The sequence below is a fragment of the Oncorhynchus nerka genome, linkage group LG8 (genome assembly GCF_034236695.1).
Source record: "Oncorhynchus nerka isolate Pitt River linkage group LG8, Oner_Uvic_2.0, whole genome shotgun sequence".
In the NCBI taxonomy this organism is placed as follows: Eukaryota; Metazoa; Chordata; class Actinopteri; order Salmoniformes; family Salmonidae; genus Oncorhynchus; species Oncorhynchus nerka.
Window position 1 is genome coordinate 35,199,715 of NC_088403.1, and position 25,630 is coordinate 35,225,344.

The following is a 25,630-nucleotide window of genomic DNA, read 5'->3' on the forward strand; positions in this document are numbered from 1 at the left end:
CAAGAACATATTCAACTGGATAGATAGTTCCCCACTTCTCTGAGAAATATTTCAATCTTTTTGTTTCAGAATTCAATACACTGAAAGGATTTTCAATTTGCCCAAAACACCCAAAATCTATTTTACACCCAATGCCATTGTTGCCAGTTTCCTGTAAAGTTAGGCTCATCTTCACTGACTCTTTAGCTTGACTGTGGATATCATCTGGAGATCGAGAGGAGGACCAAAGCGCAGCGTGGTAAGTGTTCATGATGATGTTTAATTAAAACTCAGAACACTAAACAATAAATGACAACGTGAATTTACAAAACCGAAACAGTACCGTGTGGCCCAAACACTCACACGGAAACAAACACCCACAAACCAAAAGTGAAACCCAGGCTACCTAAGTATGATTCTCAATCAGGGACAACAATTGACAGCTGCCTCTGATTGAGAACCATACTAGGCCCGAACTCAAAAACCAACATAGAAAAACAAACATAGAATGCCCACCCCAACTCACACCCTGACCATACTAAAACAAAGACAAAAACAAAGGAACTAAGGTCAGAACGTGACAGGTACTGTTGTCTCACCAGCTCCTGCTGCTTTGAGTTGAGTTATTGTTGTGGCACAACTATCCCACAGTAGTCTTATCACAATGTGAGCTTGGTGCTGGCACATCGCCAACATGGTTTGCTGTAAAACCGTTAGCAGCGGTAGAGGGACCTCCACCATCATTATCAGAAACTGCTTCGGTACGCTCTTCATATGCCCTGTTAAGATGCTTTCTATATCCAGACAAAGTGCCAAATACATGTGAACAACCAACCTGACCACACTTTAAAACGCAGATATTTCCCTGGACAAAGACACGGGATTCACTTCAGATGTTTTACAAGGCTATTGGCATATGCCTGGCGGCGTTTGCAAACAAAACAAAACATTTGTCTCTAACAGATCTGTTTAAAGCAACATTCTGGTCCTTAACCTCTGCTACCCTGGGATTCGCCTTAGTTGTATCAACGTCAGTGTCATAGATTGTCGTTTATAGAGAAGTGTACATGTTTGCCAGACCCTGACTGTAAGAGGTACCAAATACAAAGTGAGTTTTGTAAAGCTTATCAAAACAGCCCAGTGAGCCAGTATATAGCCTCGTCCCCTGTATTAAGCCTCTTTATTGTTACGTACATTTGTTGTTACTTTAAAAAGAAAAAAAATGTACCTTAGTAAAAAAAAATTAAAAAATTGTGGATGGGTATAATTTGTATGTATAAAATGTATAATAGTAATATTTAAAATGACTGAACCGGGTAATTTTGTATACATTTATTTAAATTTGCATCGGGCCACTTCTGGGGAAACGGCCCGAAGTACTTGTGCCGATTCTGGGCAGTCATTCATTTTGATTCTGGACGAGTCCGACACCCGATTCCGGGCTGATTCCATCAGTTCCGGCCCCTAGGAAGAGGGCCGATTCCTCATTGCTAGCTGGGTATTCTCATCAAGTTGTAGCTACATGTAATTGACCTGTTTCCACTCTAGTATATATATATATATATATATATATATATATATATAGAAATGAGCTTAGTTCAACTGTCATACCCTACTAGAAGCCCAAATATAAGATTGTTTTACTCCAATATCATGGATGGTCAGTCCTTGCATCCATAGCTCTGTCTAAGAATTTGAATGGTAACATTTCTCCAGCCCCGTCTCATAGCTTTTTACCAAAACAGGGACATGGAAGATGCTTTAGTTTTTCTACTGCTAATTGCCACATAAAGTGCCTTCTAATTTCTTCATATTGCAACCTGCAGTAGGCTATATGAGTACAGTATAATGAAAAGAATGGCTCCTACTACCCTGACCAAGGGCTTTTGTTCTTGCTGGCAAAGGCTAATCCCCCGTCATTTAGACCAAAAGGACTGAAGGCTCTTGTTCAAAGACTAGGAAACACTTACATACACCCATGTTACAATTTAATATTTTATATATCTGTGTTGCTGTTGTTGTAGGAAGACATCTCATAATGGCTAACATCAGGTGGCAGTCCTCAGCCCTGGTGACAGAGGCTGCTGTAGCTACATGACTACCTGTGTCTGTAGTTAAGGTATGAAATGGAGGGAAGGGGGTCCTTCCCGGGAGGAAGAGCAGGGGAATTAGGGACATGTGACTACAGGGTTGGTGGATTTTGAGGGGTTAGTGGCAAGAGGGGTTTGGGGGGCACAACTTGATTTCAGGGAGAGTGGGGAAAGAAATAGGCCGCGTTCCGATACCCTGCATCCAGAAGCGTTCACACTGTCATTTCACCTCATGCATTTAAAAGCATTGGATTGGACATTCCACCACAGCACAAGACCACTGAACGATCCCAGGCCAAGCGTTTTCTTTCCTAACCCCTTGTGTTATTAGAATATAGTGAGGGAAAAAAGAATAAACAATCCACCACCTAAAACACTGTGGATTAGGCAGGAAAACATCTGTGGTGATGCTTGGAGTGTGGATTTGGAGCTGATGAGCATGACCTCTGTCTTGTTGCTGTTGAGTTTGAGGAGGTTCATGCTCATCCAGCTCTGGTTGTCATGAAGGCATCTGATAAGGGAGGGGAGTGGTGGGTTTGGTGGAGAGGTAAAGCTGGTTGTCATCATCACAGCAGTGGAAGTGAACTTTGTGATGTTGAGTGATCTCGCCCAAGGGTAGGAGGAATATGGATTCTTCTGTCAATACGCATTCATGGTTGAGGAAGGTTTTTGAACATTAATGAGTGATTTACAGGAATGAGGTCCATGGTTTGAATCATAAGTTAAATGTATTCAGAACGTACGTAAAACTACGCGGTTCACTAAAAATTACTTATCCTCCCGGGTGGCGCAGTGGTTAAGGGCGCTATACTGCAGCGCCAGCTGTGCCACCAGAGACTCTGGGTTTGCGCCCAGGCTCTGTCGCAACTGGCCGCGACCAGGAGGTCTGTGGGGCGACGCACAATTGGCCCAGCTTCGTCCGGGTTAGGGAGGGCTCGGCCGGTAGGGATATCCTTGACTCATCTCGCACCAGCGACTCCTGTGGTGGGCCGGGCACAGTGCACGCTAACCAAGGTTGCCAGGTGCACGGTGTTTCCTCCGACACATTGGCTGGCTTCCGGGTTGGATGCGCGCTGTGTTAAGAAGCAGTGCGGCTTGGTTGGGTTGTCTATCGGAGGACGCATGACTTTCAACCTTCGTCTCTCCCGAGCCCGTACGGGAGTTGTAGCAATGAGACAAGATAGTAGCTACTAAAACAATTGGATACCATAAAAAAGGGGTCAAATTCAAAAAACAAAAATCACTTATAATAATTCAGGAGTTGTGAGATGGTAAGTGGTAATGACAGTATCTAGTCACAATACATCAAGCTGCCCTCAAACCAATATAACTAGTACACAGTAATAAATGCATTATCAACATTGTTCTGAAACATGTTGACTATAGTTGTACTGTTGTCTAACAATCAATACCGCTAGACTCTAATTTCATAGCAGTTATTATGTAAGTACAAAGTGATGCCATGTTTCCTAATTCGTTTCCAAGTGAACAGTAAGAAAGCCCGGCACTATCACACCTGAATTGACTGGCCAACGAATCACAAATCCCTCGATACAGCCTAATTAGTTATAGCTGATTTGCCGGTGACAGATTTCAAATAGACAGCAGATATATTTTCTGAAGCACCAATATTAAATATTAAAGATCTTTATAATTACCATTGGAGCGCTCTGCAATAATATCACACAAACTTCAGAGCTAACGCTCATACAATGATCCTATCACCAATATATACTTCTTAGCTTTCGCTTTAAATTAGAAACAGCAATGCATACAAAGGTCATAGGTTTAGGGAGGCGAGCCCAGGGAGGAGAGCTGATCCTGGCTGGAGGTCATACTTTTGCCAAACTTACAATTCAACAACCAGGCTGCCTTTAGTGGAAATTTGGTCTAAGTCACCTTTACTTCTCTCGTCCTCTCAAGGCACTCCAGCCTTCACAAATAATGGGAATCTTCTGGCCACTGGGAAACACTGGAAATATATAAGGAAAACCCCACCCACCAATAACGAGACGCACCTGGGCGCAATCAGTTAGGTGAAGCATGTCACACCAATAAAACACTGATTTGGGTATTCCAAAATGTTCATTAAGAGAACAATTTAAAAGTGAATTGTTTTATTACACATGCACTCTTCTTTATTTAGAAAGAGGTTAAGCTACGCATGACTAAGTCGCTTAAATGTGTCTGCTTAATGGCATATATTGTCATATAATATTAGACTATATTATATGTGGACTATAATACCTTTATAATATTGATACAGTCATGGGTCACGTGTGTTATTGTGTGTTTATAACCTACTGTATCTGGCCTGTTAGTCAGTTGAATATCTGGTTAAATAGTGAAACAACATGGTGTGCTCACCTTAGCTCTGTCGTGGTAGAGCTGTATCCCGTGCGCTGTAGCAAGAGCGCTCATTGTCTGGTACTACCGCATCTGCACAATAAAACCAAAGATTCGTGCCAGTTTTGAAAGGTTTTTGTGTGTTATTTTGGGGGCCTGCACTGCTAAAAGCAATGTCTCCTATGGAGCGGAGCCTGGTACAAGTGATGATGAGGAGGCCATTGTTAGAGTGCAGTGAGCAGGTCAGAATGTAGAGACGCAGCAGGTAAGTAAAAGTATGAGGGTGCCAGTCCATTGAGTGCTTTGTAGGTGACCATGACCAGTTTGAAGGTGATCCTGTATTGTTCAAGTAAGCCAATAGCTCACAACACTTTCACCACGACAATATCCTCCATTATAGTTGACATCAGTATACAATATTGTCACCTCAGGTGACCCGACAACCCTCAGTGGCAGGTGGGGGCGTTTAGGTGAGATGGAGAAGAGAAAGTTCCAGAAGATTGTTGAGGAGCTCAGGGAGTCAAGGAATAAAGGAAAGATGACTGAAGATGTTAAGGGAAGAAGAGTTGATGACCACATAAAGTCATTTAAAGCCCAGGTCAGAGTATCAGTCATTAGGATGGCAGATTAACGCTATATTTTAGCCCACACTTTTTAGCAACTAATTTGTAGTTTATAAGTGTTTAATAAGTAGATTATCGGACCCTTTTTAAGTATTACTTCAATTTCAGCAATAGAATGTTTGGTTCCTCCTTGTGTAGTTTACTAAGTGTTCTTATTAAGTTGTTTGATTTCGAGGATCTGGGGGTAGAAGCTGTTTTCCTCATCTTGAAGAAAAATGGAGAACAAAGTAAGTGCAGCACCTGGCCATTAGTGGAGCACAACAGGTTGTCATGCCAACTGGAGTTCCTTTGCAGGTAAAGTATTATTGTAAAACAGATTAAAAGTCAGACAATGTGGTTACTGTGTTTCTTGTTTTCCTAAGCTCATTTTCCATAAATACGGAAAATCCTTTTTAGCAGGTAAAAGTATTATTGCAAACAAAACAGATTAAAAATTACAGATCAGACAATGTTGGATTACTGTGTTTTACTTTTTTCCAATAAGCTCATTTTCCATAAATACGGAAAATAACAGTAATGCTTACATTTATATACAGTATATTAAGTGTCATTCTGCACCATGTTAATTTAATTGTTCATAGGTTTAAACACAACTAGACCACAGGAGTTGTTTAGTGTTACATGGAATGTATTATGCCAAATGTGATGTTGCTATATACAGATCTAGTATATCAAAAAGTGGTTAAATATAAATATTTGAGTATATCTTTTCATGTGACAACACTGAAGAAATGACACTTTGCTACAATGTAAAGGAGTGAGTGTACAGCTTGTATAACAGTGTAAATTTGCTGTCCCCTCAAAATAACTCAACACACAGCCATTAATGTCTAAACCGCTGGCAACAAAAGTGAGTACACCCCAAAGTGAAAACGTCCAAATTGGGCCCAAAGTGTCAATATTTTGTGTGGCCACCATCATTTTCCAGCACTGCCTTAACCCTCTTGGGCATGGAGTTCACCAGAGCTTCACAGGTTTCCACTGGAGTCCTCTTCCACTCCTCCATGATGACATCACGGAGCTGGTGGATATTAGAGACCTTGCACTCCTCCACCTTCCGTTTGAAGATGCCCCACAGATGCTCAATAGGGTTTAGGTCTGGAGACATGCTTGGCCAGTCTATCACCTTTACCGTCAGCTTCTTTAGCAAGACAGTGGTCGTCTTGGAGGTATGTTTGGGGTTCATATCATGTTGGAATACTGCCCTGCAACCCAGTCTCCGAAGGGAGGGGATCATGCCCAAATTTAACACACCTGGGCCCCAGTGGACCTCCTGTGCCCCCCAGACACGGCGAGGAACAGTCGGGCCTCAGCGGACTTCCGGGGCCCACCAGACCCCTTGTTGCATTCACACCTGATCAGCCGGTGGGTCTACAGTGTCCCAATCATTTGATGGCCATTTTCAAAAGTCTGTGCTAAATATGCTTCTGCAACCACATTGCTACTAGCAAAGACCCTGAAGCAATGACAAAAACAATGTTGTTGCTTCATGTTTCAGTGGAGACCAATCATATTTCAGCTACATAGGGGAGGTGTTGAGGGGTCTGAGCTACAAAGTAATATTGCCTACCTGTTTGTGAATGCAGAGGAAAGGCTATGGGCCATATAACTGATATGATGTATAATTAGCAATTTCACAATCTTTGTTTCAGACCTTTGTGGTTTCTTCTGGGTATCCTGCCTTGGAGACTATTCTGGTAGGTCCACTTCTCTTCCCTGATAACCAAAAGGCCATATATTTCCTCATCATCCTTGCTGGTTCAGCTAGCAGTCCACTACACCTGTCACTCGTACAAACAACCCTGAACCCATTACAGATGTTTGTATTCAGGACCAAACCTTGGTCACATCTATCAACACTCATCTATCAACGCTCATCTATCAATGCTCATCTACAAACTCCAACAGAAGAACAACCACCATGGGAACCAACACAGAAAGCATCAGGACACCGCACACGCCGAAAACAACAAGGTGCTGAAGGCGCCGTTCATCATACTACAAAACGGAACCCATCGCGGTTTTCCGACACCAACGAGGGAGCCCCAACAGGCACATGGGTTCCTCCGGTACATGAGATTACAGGCCGGGCACCACAGGAGGAGAGAAATACAACACACAACATGAACACCGGGGGACCACGCTACAAGTAATTTAACACACGACAAGAAGCACTACAACACGTGTGGCTCTCAAGCTGGTGGGGTGCTCACAGTGGCTTGCGAGTGGTAAAAAAAAAAGGCGAGGGAGAAACCGTTCATAACAGTGTGGGAGAAACTGTTCATCAAACGTAGGTTCAAGGCACACAAGGGACCGGTGGACCATGGGGTCACAGGACACCTCACAAAAACCAATTGAATATCCTATTCAACCCACAGAGAGGGACACAACAGCCTCCCACACTCTTTGGACCAGTCGCTACAGAACTACACAAGTCAGATCCAAAACAAACACAGGAGGAGCCCATGCCCCCTCACCTGTTCTCCAGAAACCCTGTGTCCCCCAAACAGGTGACAACGACGGAGCACCAACCGGATTGGAGGAATCAGCCGAGCTCCCATAGGCTAGAGCAACTACAGAACAAATAAAGGACCAATCGGATGATCGCCCGTCACCACCCACCAGCCCACCTTTCTCAACAGGTCTCGTCATTGATCGGACTGCTACAGGGACGGAGTTGGACTCACCCAGACCTCGAGGGAGCACACCTTAAGACTGTCTCGACACACACCTTTTTGCACGTTCCAACTCCGGTCCAATATTGTTTCTCCACCATATTCAGGGGGTACCGGTACAGAGTCAATGTGCGGGGGTACAGGTTACAGGATCGGTGAGACACTCGCAACAGATACAGGCTTCCCGAGAGCCGCAGCGGTCCTAAGGCACTGCATCTTAGTGCAAGAGGCATCACTACAGTCCCTGGTTCGATTCCAGGTTGTATCACATCCGGCAGTGATTGGGAGTCCCATAGAACGGCGCACAATTGGCCCAGCGTTGTCCGGGATTGGCAGGTGTAGGCAGTCATTGTAAATAAGAATTTGTTCTTAACTGACTTGCCTAGTGAAATAAAGGTTAAATAAATGAAAAGATATGACGTATTACAAACAACGGGACAGGGCTCGACGTTCAGGCAACAAGGGTGACATGTATCTGCTGCTGACTTAACGCAGCGACAGGTCACCCACCGCTCAAGCACTACAACGACAGATCTCGCTGCCGAAACTCATCAGGACACTTCACCACCTGGAGGAAATCGACATCCACCTCACGGTTGGCCAACTTCCTCTGGGCTATTAATGAAAGCAACCCTGTCGACCCATCTTTGGCGACTCCAACACCGTCACCTGCCACAGATCCGCTCGAACTTGGTACAAATGGAAGCCTACACTGGTGCCTGCCTCTGCCACGCCGTCCGGCTATCTGCGGCCTGCCCAGAAGTGGCTAAAGTCATTGTCTTCTTCGGCCTCAACAACTGCGTAGCCGGCACAGCCACGACCTCCCACAAGGGTCTCAACCTCCTGCTCAGCACGGCCTCTCAGGCCTTCCACAACGCAGCCGTCTTTGTGCCAAAGACCAACTACTAACCGGTGATGGAGCTGTACGATAGGATCAACTTGGACGTCCTCAACGAGTTGATCGGCTAGAAACAACAAGTCCCCCCTGTTGCCCAAGTCAGAGTTCACAAAATCAGCACTTGATTTAGTGTGATTTAGTCAGTGTGATTCCACAAAATGTTACTCCACTCCATACCACTGTGTGAGTGCGTGTGTATAATTTTGACCCCATGGGGTGAGATCTTGCGTGGAGCCCCAGATTGAGGAAGATTATCAGTGGTCTTGTATGTCTTCCATTTCCTAATAATTGCTCCCACAGTTGATTTCTTTAAACCAAGCTGCTTACCTATTGCAGATTCAGTCTTCCCAGCCTGGTGCAGGTCTACAATTTTGTTTCTGGTGTCCTTTGACAGCTCTTTGGTCTTGGCCATAGTGGAGTTTGGAGTGTGACGGTTTGAGGTTGTATACAGGTGTCTTTTATACTGATAACAAGTTCAAACAGGTGCCATTAATACAGGTAACGAGTGGAGGACAGAGGAGGCTCTTAAAGAAATTTTACAGGTCTGTGAGAGCCAGAAATCTTGCTTGTTTGTAGGTGACCAAATACTTATTTTCCACCATAATTTGCAAATAAATTCATTCAAAATCATACAATGTGATTTTCTGGATTTTTTTCTCATTTTGTCTGTCATGGTTGAAGTGTACCTATGATGAAAATTACAGGTCTCTCTCATCTTTTTAAGTGGGAGAACTTGCACAATTGGTGGCTGACTAAATACTTTTTTGCCCCACTGTATATATATACAGTGGGGAGAACAAGTATTTGATACACTGCTGATTTTGCAGGGTTTCCTACTTACAAAGCATGTAGTGGTCTGTAATTTGTATCATAGGTACACTTCAACTGCGAGAGACGGAATCTAAAACAAAAATCCAGATAATCACATTGTATGATTTTTAAGTAATTAATTAGCATTTTATTGCATGACATAAGTATTTGATACATCAGAAAAGCAGAACTTAATATTTGCTACAGAAACCTTTGTTTGCAATTACAGAGATCATACGTTTCCTGTAGTTCTTGACCAGGTTTGCACACACTGCAGCAGGGATTTTGGCCGACTCCTCCATACAGACCTTCTCCAGATCCTTCAAGTTTCGGGGCTGTCGCTGGGCAATATGGACTTTCAGCTCCCTCCAAACATTTTCTATTGGGTTCAGGTCTGGAGACTGGCTAGGCCACTCCAGGACCTTGAGATGTCTCTTCCGGCGCCGACAGAGATGGCCGCCTCGCTTCGCGTTCCTAGGAAACTATGCATTTTTTTTTTACGTGTTATTTCTTACATTAGTACCCCAGGTCATCTTAGGTTTCATTACATACAGTCGAGAAGAACTACTGAACATAAGAGCAGCGTCAACTCACCATCAGTACGACCAAGAATATGACTTTCGCGAAGCGGATCCTGTGTTCTGCCTTTCACCCAGGACAACGGAATGGATCCCAGCCGGCGACCCAAAAAAAACGACTTCGTAAAAGGGGGAAACGGAGCGGTCTTCTGGTCAGACTCCGGAGACGGGCACATCGTGCACCACTCCCTAGCATTCTTCTCGCCAATGTCCAGTCTATTGACAACAAGGTTGATGAAATCCGAGCAAGGGTAGCATTCCAGGGGGACATCAGAGACTGTAACGTTCTTTGCTTCACGGAAACATGGCTCACTGGAGAAACGCTATCGGAATCGGTGCAGCCAGCTGGTTTCTCCACGCATCGCTCCGACAGAAACAAACATCTTTCTGGTAAGAAGAGGGGCGGGGGCGTATGCTTCATGGTTAACGCGACGTGGTGTGATCATAACAACATACAGGAACTCAAGTCCTTCTGTTCACCTGATTTAGAATTCCTCACAATAAATGTTGACCGCATTATCTTCCATGGGAATTCTCTTCGATTATAATCACAGCCATATATATTCCCCCCCAAGCAGACACATCGATGGCTCTGAACGAACTTTATTTGACTCTTTGCAAACTGGAATCCATTTATCCGGAGGCTGCATTCATTGTAGCTGGGGATTTTAACAAGGCTAATCTGAAAACAAGACTCCCTAAATTTTATCAGCATATCATTGCGCAACCAGGGCTGGAAAAACCTTGGATCACTGCTATTCTAACTTCCGCGACGCATATAAGACCCTGCCCCGCCCTCCTTTCGGAAAAGCTGACCACGACTCCATTTTGTTGATCCCTGCCTACAGACAGAAACTAAAACAAGAATCTCCCGCGCTGATGTCTGTTCAACGCTGGTCCGACCAATCTGATTCCACACTCCAAGACTGCTTCCATCACGTGGACTGGGATCTGTTTCGTATTGCGTCAGACAACAACATTGACGAATACGCTGATTCGGTGAGCGAATTCATTAGAACGTGCGTTGAAGATGTCGTTCCCATAGCAACGATTAAAACATTCCCATACCAGAAACCGTGGATTGATGGCAGCATTCGCGTGAAACTGAAAGCCCGAACCACTGCTTTTAATCAGGGCAAGGTGACCGGAAACATGACTGAATACAAACAGTGTAACTATTCCCTCCGCAAGGCAATCAAACAAGCTAAGCGTCAGTATAGAGACAAAGTAGAATCTCAATTCAACGGCTCAGACACAAGAGGTATGTGGCAGGGTCTACAGTCAATCACGGATTACAAAAAGAAAACCAGCCCAGTCACGGACCAGGATGTCTTGCTCCCAGGCAGACTAAATAACTTTTTTGCCCGCTTTGAGGACAATACAGTGCCACTGACACGGCCCGCAACTAAAACATTCGGACTCTCTTTCACTGCAGCCGACGTGAGGAAAACATTTAAACCTGTCAACCCTCGCAAGGTTGCAGGCCCAGACGGCATCCCCAGCCGCGCCCTCAGAGCATGCGCAGACCAGCTGGCCGGTGTGTTTACGGACATATTCAATCAATCCCTATCCCAGTCTGTTGTTCCCACATGCTTCAAGAGGGCCACCATTGTTCCTGTTCCCAAGAAAGCTAAGGTAACTGAGCTAAACGACTACCGCCACGTAGCACTCACTTCCGTCATCATGAAGTGCTTTGAGAGACTAGTCAAGGACCATATCACCTCCACCCTACCTGACACCCTAGACCCACTCCAATTTGCTTACCGCCCAAATAGGTCCTAACCCATCTGGACAAGAGGAATACCTATGTGAGAATGCTGTTCATCGACTACAGCTCGGCATTTAACACCATAGTGCCCTCCAAGCTCGTCATGAAACTCGAGACCCTGGGTCTCGACCCCGCACTGTGCAACTGGGTACTGGACTTCCTGACGGGCCGCCCCCAGGTGGTGAGGGTAGGCAACAACATCTCCACCCCGCTGATCCTCAACACTGGGGCCCCACAAGGGTGCGTTCTGAGCCCTCTCCTGTACTCCCTGTTCACCCACGACTGCGTGGCCACGCACGCGTCCAACTCAATCATCAAGTTTGCGGACGACACAACAGTGGTAGGCTTGATTACCAACAACGACGAGACGGCCTACAGGGAGGAGGTGAGGGCCCTCGGAGTGTGGTGTCAGGAAAATAACCTCACACTCAACGTCAACAAAACTAAGGAGATGATTGTGGACTTCAGGAAACAGCAGAGGAAACACCCCCCTATCCACATTGATGGGACAGTAGTGGAGAGGGTAGTAAGTTAAGTTCCTCGGCGTACACATCACAGACAAACTGAATTGGTCCACCCACACAGACAGCATCGTGAAGAAGGCGCAGCAGCGCCTCTTCAACCTCAGGAGGCTGAAGAAATTCGGCGTGTCACCAAAAGCACTCACAAACTTCTACAGATGCACAATCGAGAGCATCCTGTCGGCCTGTATCACCGCCTGGTACGGCAACTGCTCCGCCCTCAACTGTAAGGCTCTCCAGAGGGTAGTGAGGTCTGCACAACGCATCACCGGGGGCAAACTACCTGCCCTCCAGGACACCTACACCACCCGATGTCACAGGAAGTCCATAAAGATCATCAAGGACAACAACCACCCGAGCCACTGCCTGTTCACCCCGCTATCATCCAGAAGGCGAGGTCAGTACAGGTGCATCAAAGCTGGGACCGAGAGACTGAAAAACAGCTTCTATCTCAAGGCCATCAGACTGTTAAACAGCCACCACTAACATTGAGTGGCTGCTGCCAACACACTGACTCAACTCCAGCCACTTTAATAATGGGAATTGATGGGAAATTATGTCAAATATATCACTAGCCACTTTAAACAATGCTACCTAATATAATGTTTACATACCCTACATTATTCATCTCATATGTATATGTATATACTGTACTCTATATCATCTACTGCATCTTTATGTAATACATGTATCACTAGCCACTTTAACTATGCCACTTTGTTTACATACTCAACTCATATGTATATACTGCACTCAATACCATCTACTGTATCTTGCCTATGCCGCTCTGTACCATCACTCACTCATATATCTTTATGTACATATTCTTATCCCCTTACACTTGTGTCTATAAGGTAGTAGTTTTGGAATTGTTAGCTAGATTACTTGTTGGTTATTACTGCATTGTCGGAACTAGAAGCACAAGCATTTCGCTACACTCGCATTAACATCTGCTAACCATGTGTATGTGACAAATAAAATTGGATTTGATTTGATTTGAGATGCTTCTTACGTAGCCACTCCTTAGTTGCCCTGGCTGTGTGTTTCGGGTCGTTGTCATGCTGGAAGACCCAGGCATGGCCCATCTTCAATGCTCTTATTGAGGGAAGGAGGTTGTTGGCCAAGATCTCGCGATACATGGCCCCATCCATCCTCCCCTCAATACGGTGCAGTCATCCTGTCACCTTTGCAGAAAAGCATCCCCAAAGAATGATGTTTCCACCTCCATGCTTCACGGTTGGGATGGTGTTCTTGGGGTTGTACTCATCCTTCTTCTTCCTCCAAACATGGCGAGTGGAGTTTACACCAAAAAGCTCTACTTTTGTCTCAGCAGACCACATGACCTTCTCCCATTCCTCCTCTGGATAATCCAGATGGTCATTGGCAAACTTCAGACGGGCCGGACATGCGCTGGCTTGAGCAGGGGGACCTTGCGTGTGCTGGAGGATTTTAATCCATGACGGCGTAGTGTGTTACTAATGGTTTTCTTTGAGACTGTGGTCCCAGCTCTCTTCAGGTCATTGACCAGATGTAGTTCTGGGCTGATCCCTCACCTTCCTCGTGATCATTGATGCCCCACGAGGTGAGATCTTGCATGGAGCCCCAGACCGAGGGTGATTGACCGTCATCTTGAACTTCTTCCATTTTCTAATAATTGCACCAACAGTTGTTGCCTTCTCACCAAGCTGCTTGCCTATTGTCCTGTAGCCCATCTCAGCCTTGTGCAAGTCTACAATTAAATCCCTGATGTCCTTACACAGCTCTCTGTTCTTGGCCATTGTGGAGAGGTTGGAGTCTGTTTGATTGAGTGTGTGGACAGGTGTCTTTTATACAGGTAACGAGTTCAAACAGGTGCAGTTAATACAGGTAATGAGTGGAGAATAGGAGGGCTTCTTAAAATAAAACTAACAGGTCTGTGAGAGCCGGAATTCTGGTTCTGGTTGGTAGGTGATCAAATACTTATGTCATGCAATAAAATGCAAATGAATTACTTAAAAATCATACAATGTTTTAGACTCCGTCTCTCACGGTTGAAGTGTACCTATGATAAAAATTACAGACCTCTACATGCTTTGTAAGTAGTAAAACCTGCAAAATCGGCAGTGTATCAAATACTTGTTTTCCCCACTGTATGTAAACTCAGCAAAAAAACAAACGTCCCTTTTTCAGGACCCTGTCTTTCAAAGATAATTTGTAAAAATAATTAATAATAATTTCACAGATCTTAATTGTAAAGGGTTTAAACACTGTTTCCCAAACAATTAATGAACATGCACCTGTGGAATGGTCGTTAAGACACTAACAGCTTACAGACGGTAGGCAATTAAGGACACAGTTATGAAAACTTAGGACACTAAAGAGGCCTTTCTACTGACTCTGAAAAACACCGAAAGGGTGTTGCCCAGGGTCCTTGCTCATCTGCGTGAATGTGCCTTAGGCATGCTGCAAGGAGGCATGACGACTGCATATGTGGCCAGGGCAATATAGTTCAATGTCTGTACTGTGAGACGCCTAAGACAACGCTACAGGTAGACAGGATGGACAGCTGATCATCCTCGCAGTGGCAGACCACGTGTAACAACACTTGCACAGGATTGGTACATCCGAACATTACACCTGTGGGACAGGTACAGGATGGCAACAACTGCCCGAGTTACACCAGGAACGCACAATCCCTCCATCAGTGCTCAGACTGTCCGCAATAGGCTGAGAGAGGCTGGACTGAGGGCTTGTAGGCCTGTTGTAAGGCAGGTCCTCACCATACATCACCGGCAACAACGTTGCCTATGGGCACAAACCCACCGCTGCTGGACCAGATAGGACTGGCAAAAAGTGCTCTTCACTGATGAGTCGCGGTTTTGTCTCACAAGGGGTGATGGTTGGATTCGCATTTATCATCAAAGGAATGATCATTACACCGAGGCAAGTACTCTGGAGCGGGATCGATTTGGAGGTGGAGGGTCCGTCATGGTCTGGGGCAGTGTGTCACAGCATCATTGGACTGAGGTTGTTGTCATTGCAGGCAATCTCAATGCTGTGTGTTAGAAGGAAGACATCCTCCTCCATCATGTGGTACCCTTCCTGCAGGCTCATCCTGACATGACTGTCCAGCATGACAATGCCACCTGACATACTGCTTGTTCTGTGCGTGATTTCCTGTAAGACAGGAATGTCAGTGTTCTGCCATGACCAGAGAGGAGCCCGGATCTCAGTCCCATTGAGCATGTCTGGGACCTGTTGGATCGGAGGGTGAGGGCTAGGGCCATTCCCCCCAGAAATGTCCGGGAACTTGCAGGTGCCTTGATAGAAGAGTGGGGTAACATCTCACAGCAAGAACTGACAAATCTGGTGCAGTCCATGAGGAGGAGATGCACTGCAGTACTTAATGCAGCTGGTGGCCATGGAAGATACTGACTGTTACTTTTGATTTTGACCCCCCCCACCCCCCCGTTTGTTCAGGGACACATTATTCAATTTCTGTTAGTCACATGTCTGTGGAACTTGTTCAGTTTATGTCTCAGTTGTTGAATCTTGTTATGTTCATACAAATATTTACACATGTTTAAGTTTTCTGAAAATAAACGCCGTTGACAGTGAGAGGACATTCCTTTTTTGCTGATTGTGTATATATATGGAAATGCAGACCATTACGTTGATGGAAGGAAGCTACAATCTATCCGCAATATTAAATCTGATCTACCCCCGCTAAAAAATAAAATGTTAAAGTCAAAATATAAAAATGATACTAAAATAAAAATTATATGTTTTCAGCTGCCCATTTTTGAGACTGTGGACGCCAACCTTCTCCCTACTGCCTGAAGGGGCTAGAGGCGGAGTGCCGCAAAAAAAATACTGAAAAGTAAATGAAAAAAACAAATTATTACTGCATCCCACCTTTAACCCTTTTTCATGTTCAAGAAGTGAAGCGGGTGCTCATGCTTGCAGGAAACTCCCAAAACACGCCTGTCTCGTCCAATTTCGTTGTTTTTGGTTTGGACTTGATGATGTTGCCCGCTTGAAATCGTTGACAACCCTGCACATTTTTTTAATATCAAGTACAGTACAGGTATAACGTACTGAGCTGTTGCCTGAAGAAAATCACACACAGTTGTGCCAGATTCAGTGCCTAAATGGATCTTTCATGAGACAACCAATAATATTACATTCAACATACACAATATTAACAATCCATGTCCAACCTTAAGACCACTGAGTCAAACAGATAAAGTGGGGGGACAACTGCATCATTTAAATACGAATTAGTGGCAAGCTTTGATATCATGAGTTCAAATCATTCTAGATTTTGTTCACATTCCCTTCCATTTCTGCATGAGGTAATAATGGAAGGAATCCTTAAAATGCAGTGCATATTACATTCAAGTATAATGTTATCACTTTACCCCAGTTGATGATATGCGCTTACAAATGAATCAATCCACATCAGCTTGGTTAGCAAAGTACTCTTCCTCATGTTTTGGTGGCTCATAACTTGATCCAGACAACCTTTTTCCTAGGCAAACCTAAAAGCCCATCCGCTGCTACCACCACTGTTCCATTGTCCTGTAAAGAGATGTCAAATATACTTATACTATACAATACTATACAACTTTAGAGTTTTTTGGACCCGAGGAAGAGTAGCTGCTGCTCTGTAACAGATCATGGGGATCCCAATAAACAAATAAAATGAAAGACTGGAAGTCTGTTAGTCTGTACAATTGTTTGACAAAAATTCTACAGAGATGTTTCTAAACAGATAATGTGGGTTTATAAAAGAGGGCGACGTCACAATTGTGCTTTGATGTGTTTTTTTAGGGGGGGGGGGGGGTGCTAAACAATTAAATAGGCCATCAAAATTACAACAAACCTTGAGACAGAGCAAGCACTGGTTTCCATCGGCAGTTTCTGCATGACGGAACTCCACATAGGTCTCATTTGTCAGGGCAGCATACAAGTCTTTTCCCTGAAATGAATGAACAGTCACTTGACGGCACTCTGATTCATTACTGAATTCCATCAGAGTAGGCCATCAACACATGCAGCAAATGCATCTTCACATGCAAGTAGCACATGGTTTTGATGACAGATCAGGAATTCGTTGATGAACTTTTGCAGACAAAGTAGACATATTATAGAAACAGATTATGAGAGTGATTACTTACTGTCCTATGAGGAAAATGTAATGACAGGCACATGGCCCTCAGTGAAACACCACACTCAAGCTGCAGGCTGGTTATGGCCTTGAGTAGTGAGCAGACCACTGCAGTCTGAGGCTGGCGGGGTGTGCAAGGCCAGAGCTTGTACCTGACCAACGACACTGCCTCCGGCTCACACTGGCATAGCTCTACTTGCACATCATGCACTCGGCCTGAAAGAAGAAAAATAGTTAGTAATGAAAAGTTCCTTTGAAAAGGTCATAAATAAACTGTTAACAGAACGGAGCAAAAACTCCAGCCTCTGGGTGGGCACACTACTGAAGAGGAACCTCCTCGAAGCTGGCACCTTGCCCCTACGCAACCATCCTTGCCTACCGCAGGAACCCCAACCTTAGCCACAAGCTCGTTGTCCGCTCCCACCTGCAACCACACAAACCATGCGGGCTCGAAACCGAGCCCCACTTCGCCCACATCCACAGTATCCGAAGCACAACTCGCAGCACCCTCCTTCGGGTGCTAATCCCTTTGGGCGCTTCTCCCAAACACACCACCATCTGCCTCGTCAACCAACACCTCGACAACCTCTACACCATCGCAAATATCAATAGTTTACATTGACATATCTGTGAAGCGTGTAAAGGAATTCTGCCCTGTGCACACAAGTGACCACAGGAAACTTCTTTGATCAGAGGTTAGTTTGTTTAATAAGGATTGCAACCCGGAGTAGACACTTGCAAGTAACACACTCAAGTAACACACTAACATATAAGCTCTTAATTCATAGTTGCTAATACAAAGATGTCTCTATTAGGCGGAGTTCAGCTTATTGTTATTTGCGGTTAGTTTACCAATCCTTCTTCCTCCTATTGTTATCATGTGCTAGCAGAAGTAAGTCTAGAACATAGTATCAACAGGAACTGAAATTATAGTTTCAACACAGAGACATCTGACTTTGTACAGTTGACCTTTTCATACACTTGCAAGGTCTATTACTGATTCATAATCTCAAGCTAAAGCAAAACATGAATCGTTGTACTTTTGTAATCGCAGGTAGAATTCTAATGTATAGATATAATAACATTTCTTAGAAGCGTAATGGCATAATCCGCAATCAGGAATTTAGTTTCACCATCATTCGGGGTCAACAACACAAGCTTTTAGAAGTTTAGGTTTGGTTAAACATTTATGGGGAATAATGTTACCTCTGGGTGCATTATATGTATTTAGCATTGTCCCAGCCATAACAACCCATAGGGCAGAAGCCTATCTCCTGTTTCCGTAGTGTGAGGCAACTTAATATACAAGTCTACCCCCTGGACAAGACGCTAGTCTATGGCAGTGGTATGACTGAACTGGGGATCGAACCCAACTTTCCAATCTCGGGCCGACACTAACCCCAAGGCCACTGAGTTAATGGATGTGTTGTGCTTTAAATAAATAACATCCACTGCAGATTGTCAGCTGCTGTAAGTCAAAATGGAGGTTTTTGGTTTTCCCCTTCAATGATTTCACCCTGAAACAAGTTGTTTGAGGACAATTGCTTACCAAAACTATCTTGTTCACTTTTAATACCTGCAAAACCATGTCTTCCGAGTTGTAAAGGGGTGGCCAGCCACATAATAACTTTTAAAAGTCTCCCATGACAACAAACACTACCCCGTTGACTATATCCTGTAATAGTTTGTTATTGTTCTAGTTATTATATCATAACACAGTTACCCTACTACGATTAAGGTATAAGCCAAAATCAAGGGGTATACACAGAGTAAACCAAACATTAGGGACACCCCCTCTCCCCCTCCTCCTTGCCCTCACAGCCTCAATTCTTTAGGGCATTGACTCTACAAGGTGTCGAAAGAGTTCCACAGGGATGCTGGTCCACTTGCCTCCAATGCTTACCAACTTGGCTGGATGTCCTTTTGGGTGGTGTACCATTCTTGATACACACGGGAAACTGTTGAGAGAGAAAAACCCAACAGCATTGCAGTTCTCGACACAAACTGGTGTGCCTGGCACCTACAGTTGAAGTCGAAAGTTTACATACACTTAGGTTGGAATCATTAAAACTCGTTTTTCAACCACTCCACAAATGTCATGTTAACACACTAAAGTTTTGGCAAGTTTGTTAGGACATCTACTTTGTGCATCACACAAGGAATTTTTCAAAAACGGTTTACAGACAGATTATTTAACCTATAATTCACTTTATCACAATTCCAGTGGGTCAGAAGTTTACATACACTAAGTTGACTGTGCATTTAAACAGCTTGGAAAATTCCAGAAAATTATGTCATGGCTTTAGAAGCTTCTGATAGGCTAATTGATATCATTTGAGTCAATTGGAGGTGTACCTGTGGATGTATTTCAAAGCCTACCTTCAAACCCAGTGCCTCCTTGCTTGACATCATGGGGAAATCAAAAGAAATCAGCCAAGACCTCAGAAAAAGAATTGTAGACCTCTACAAGTCTGGTTCATCTTTGGGAGCAATTTCCAAATGCCTGAAGGTTCCACGTTCATCTGTACAAGCAATTGTATGCAAGTATAAACACCATGGGACCACGCAGGCGTCATATACCGTTCAGGAAGGAGACGCGTTCTGTCTCCTAGAGATGAATGTACTTTGGTGCGAAAAGTTCAAATCAATCCCAGAACAACAGCAAAGGACCTTGTGAAGATGCTGGTGGAAATATCTATATCCACAGTAAAACGAGTCCTATATCGACATAACCTGAAAGGCCGCTCAGCAAGGAAGAAGCCACTGCTCCAAAACCGCCATAAAAAAAGCCAGACTACGGTTTGCAACTGCACATGGGGACAAAGATCTAACTTTTTGGAGAAATGTCCTCTGGTCTGATGAAACTAAAATATAACTGTTTGGCCATAATGATCATCGTTATGTTTGGAGAAATAAGGGGGAGGCTTGCAAGCCGAAGAACACCATCCCAACCGCGAAGCACGGGGGTGGCAGCATCATGTTGTGGGGGTGCTTTGCTGCAGGAGGAACTGGTGCACTTCACAAAACAGATGGCATCATGAGGTAGGAGAATTATGTGGATATATTGAAGCAACATCTCAAGACATCAGTCAGGAAGTTAAAGCTTGGTCGCAAACGGGGCTTCCAAATGGACAATGACCCCAAGCATACTTCCAAAGTTGTGGCAAAATGGCTTAAGGACAACAAATTCAAGGTATTAGAGTGGCCATCACAAAGCCCTGACCGCAATTCCATAGAAATTCCATAGAAAATGTGTGGGCTGACCTGAAAAAGCGTTTATTGGTTTATTCAACGGAATGGCACTAAGCTTGGTTAAAAAAAAAAACACGCTATACCGATCAACTGCTAGGTAATAATAATGAATATTTGGCTTGGAACTAGCTAATGATATATAAGGATACGCCAATCTAAATGGTTGACTTACATGCTGACCACACCTTTCACCATTAATGTTTCATGCGTCTCGACCTCTCCCCAAATGAATAAAATAGGTTCAGAGTTTGTTTCGACATTTCAACCTGCGTGTCTTGATCGTCTGTTGTGGATGGACAAAATCAACATGTGCGCAGTGGCGGGCGCACAGCCCAGTCTAATCATGTTGATTTTGTCCATCCACACAAGACAAGTTCAGGACACACAGGTTGAAATATCAAAACGCACTCTGAACGAACTATATTAATAGTTCACTGCAATTTAGCTAGCTAGCATGATGGAGTCGCTAGAGCACGATGGTATCCTCTTGGAATTCATGATCTCAGTCAAAGGCAAACATGGTATAGAGATATAAATATGAATTACTTTATATTTCTATGGTCTGAAGTACTGAGTTAGTATGTCTTAACTCTGCTTGCCTTGTTGGTTGAATACACAAAGTATATGATGGAGGAGTGCAGCAAGGCTCTCTCTCCTGTCAACTCTTTAAACAAATATTTTTCCTTTCTCTATCACTATCCTGCTCTCTCTCTCTCCCCCTCTCTCTCTCCCTCTCACTCTCCCTCTCTCTCTCTCTCTCTCCCTCTCTCTCTCTCTCCCTCATATAGATATGGAGCCAATGGGTTATTGGCTTGCAGACTTGTGAGCAGATGCTGATTTGTTGAACCTGAGAGAGCACAGCAAGACAGCCCTGAATTCAGCCCAGTCTTTGGCATGATATTTTCTCTACAGGTCCACTATAGTGTTGGAAAGAGAGAGAGCCGGGAAAAGAATTGGAATCTGGTGACCTAGTTTGTGAAACAGTGTGTGGTAAATGTAATGATCATTGGTGTTGTTCATGGTTCTGTTGATTCTGTTGCAGTCTACAGATGTAGGATCTTAATTTGAGCCAGTTCTGCTACAGCAGAAAAAATCATCCTGAAGCAACAGGAAATGGTAATTACATTTTTGTACGGGTTGATACATGTTTTATTAGGGCAAATCTAGTCTGACATTTTAAAGTGGAAATGGCAAACTGCAGAAGCCTTTAGAAAACTCAAATGTACTACAAGTTTGCATTTCTTGCTGTGCAGGAAAAGTCTTAATAACAAAATAGTGATCAAATTAAGATCCTACATCTGTAGTTACTGTTCCGATTTCTCAGTCACAACTACATAAACAGATTTGTTTTGAGTTGTAATTTTCTCGCCGTCAGATCAATTCATGAATTCCGCTTTTATTGTCTTATTATTAAAAAGGATTATTAAAAAGTAATCGCTGTTCTACATGGCTGTTCCAGGGAAAGGAGTAAATTAGGTTGGTAATGTATGAATGCCCTCGACGGGTAATTATATTGAAGGTTCACGTTTATGAGAGGAAATGTCTCTATGCTTTAGATTACATATGAGTCATTGTCTTTCTTTTGCACACTGTCTATATCTCCTCCCTTACCAACCAAGGCACAAAAGGTTATTTCTGAAGCTGAAAAGGCTCAAAGTAAATATCAGGTGAAGAAATGTGATATTGCTGTTTTTATATCATGACTAGAATATGAATATAAATACAGTTATTCAAGATATTGGGTTGAATATATGTAGGCCTCTCATGGATAGGTGGTGCTGAATATCAAATGTCCCCTATGCAAATGTATATTTCTGTTTATTTATCTCCTTTCAAATTAATCTTATGAAAGTCAATGAAACAGATTACATGTCACTCTTCCCCTACATGAGCTGAAATTATTAACATTTCCTGTGTGTCTCTCCCTCTCGGTGTCACGCCCGTGAATGGCTGACAGGGATAACGAGTGTAATAGCTGTTTGAATTGATCCCTGTGAGTTGACAAGACGTCTGGCCGGTGAAGCGTCGTCATTGTCCCGTCGAGATAGATGACTTTTGAGCATAAAGTGACAGTTAGTGGTGGATTTATTTCCCTTTGAGTATTAATCAACAGAGGATTTATTTTTGCTGCCTTATTACAAAGACTGAGACTTACTCTGCCACTGCCGTAGAATAGCGTTCCACCCCTTTGAATATCGTGAATAGGCTCTGAAAATGAATAGGCTCTGATGTTAGCCTCTGATGTGCCTCTGATGTGCCTGACTCTCCAAACATGAACTTCGTGCGGCACACCCACTCCATCACGTTGATTTCTGTGAAGATGAAACTGTGATTGAACAGGCCTCTCCTCCTGCAGGCTCTCACCGTATGTCTCATGCAGTTAGAGAGTATGAAGGGTGAGCTTTATAAAGCCTGTCACCTGACCAAATATGAGGTGAGGAGTATACCTGCTACACATGTCTATGCCTGCTGCCGTGCCGGTCAGGGTTCACCTGGGGGTGGAATGTGGGGGGCATAGAGTAGGTGGGAAATGGGGGTGGAAAAGGGGGGTAAGTTGGGCTAGATCGGTTGAAGGGGTTAGATAGGGTGAGGTGATAGCTATGCAAGGTGGCAGCTTGCTATCCAGCTGGCTATCTCTAACTAAACCTGCATAATGTGGTGGAGAGCTTTAGGTAGGTAATATGGTTAGGGTTGGTGAGGTAGACGAAGGATTCTATGTAGGCCTAGGTAATGTGAGGTGAAGTGGAAGCTGGGCATTTGAAGTGAATGGTAGAGGCTGCCTGGGGAGAAGAATGAAGCGGTGGCTGTTGCTAGGTAGGAAAAGAGACCCAGACCACAGACCTGGCGAGGCACAGTGAACAATGATAAACATCAGCAATTTAGGTCACTGGAGGCCTCAAATCTGGATCTCTCACCGTCTGAGTGGATCTGGCCAGGGTTATCCACACAGTCAAACCAACCGCAGGACAACAAGCAAATACAACACACCCTCACCGCTCCACCACCATAAGGACACAGCTCTGCATTTTTAATGGGAGCTAAAATCACTGAGGACTTAAGAAGGGGATTGCCTCTGCTCTATATGCAGAGAGCAGAAGACTGGATACTGGCAGTGTTGAGGAAGCTACTCTGAAAATATAGTTTACCAAGCTTTACTTCACGCTGAAAGAAGTTAAGGTACACTAAAGCTTTCCCTATGAAAAATATAGTTTACTTAACTAGAGTTACTTTGAAAAAGTAGTTCACTACATCCAAACTACTTTGTGAAATGTCAGACTATAAATTGCAAGAGCACACTTTGGGGTCATATGCAGAATGTGTAATTTATCCGATTAAACACAAAAACAATGTTTCAAGTGAGAATTAGGCAGGTCTGACGCAGAAAAAGGAAATATTGCATACTTCACCCACATTTTATTGTATTCTGCAAAACAAGTAGTGTATAGTTCCAGTACTTACAGTGCCTTTGGAAAGACTTTCTTCCACATTTTGTTACTTTACAGCCTTATTCTAAAATGGAGTATATAAAAATAATACTCAGTAATCTACACACAATACCCCAAAATGACAAAGAATAAAATGTTTTTTAGAAATGTATATAACTTTATTAAAAATGAAAAACAGAAATACCTTATTTATGTAATTATTCAGACCCTTTGCTATGAGACTTGAAATTGAGCTCAGGTGCATCCCGTTTCCATTGATCATCCTTGAGATGGTTCTTCAACTTGATTGCAGTCCGCCTGTGGTAAATTCAATTGATTGGACATGATTTGCTTAGTAAAATAAAGGTTCAATTTAAATAAATAAAACATTTGGAAAGGTACAGGTCCCACAGTTGACAGTGCATGTCAGAGAAAAAACAAAGCCATAAGGTTGAAGGAATTTTCAGTAGACCTCCGAGACAGGATTGTGTCGAGACAGATCTGGGTAAGGGTAGCAAAAGAAGTCTGCAGCATTGAAGGTCCCCAAGAACACAGTGGGTTCCAAAATTCTTAAATGGAAGAAGTTTGGAACCACCAAGACTCTTCCTAGAGCTGGCCGGCCGGCCAACTTGAACAACTTGGGGAGAAGCGCCTTGGTCAGGGAGGTGACCAAGAACTCGATGGTCACTCTGACAGAGCTCTAGAGTTCCTCTGTGGAGATGGGAGAACCTTCCATAAGGACAACCATCTCTGCAGGCCTTTATGGTAGAGTGGCCAGACTGAAGCCACTCCTCAGTAAAAGGCACATAACAGCCCGCTTGGCACCTAAAGGAATCTTAGACCATGTGAAACAAGATACGCTGGTCTGATGAAACCAAGACTGAACTATTTGACCTGAATGTCAGGCGGAAACCTGGCACCATCCCTATGGTGAAGCGTGTTGGTGGCAGCATCATGCCGTGGGGATGGTTTTCAGTGGCAGGGACTGGGAGACTATTCAGGATCGAGGTAAAGATGAACGGAGCAAAGTACAGAGAGCTCCTTGATGAAAACCTACTCCAGAGCACTCAGGACCTCAGACTGGGTCGAAGGTTCACCTTCTAGCAGGATAACGACCCTAAGCACACAACCAAGACAACGCAGGAGTGGCTTCGGAACAAGTCTCTGAATGTCTTTGAGTGGCCTAGCCAGAGCCTTGACTTGAACCCGATCGAACATCTCTGGAGATATCTGAAAATAGCTGTGCAGCAATGCTCCCCATCCAACCTGACAGAGCTAGAGAGGATATGTAAAGAGGAATGGGAGAAACTCCCCAAATACAGGTACCAAGCTTGTAGCGTCCTACTCAAGAAGACTCAAGGCTGTAATCGCTGCCAAAGGTGCTTTAACAAAGTACTGAATACTTATGCAAATGTGATATTTCAATTTTGTATTTTTAATACATTTGCAAAAATGTCTAAAAACCTGTTTTTGCTTTGCAATTATTGAGTATTCTGTGTAGATTGATGAGGGGAAA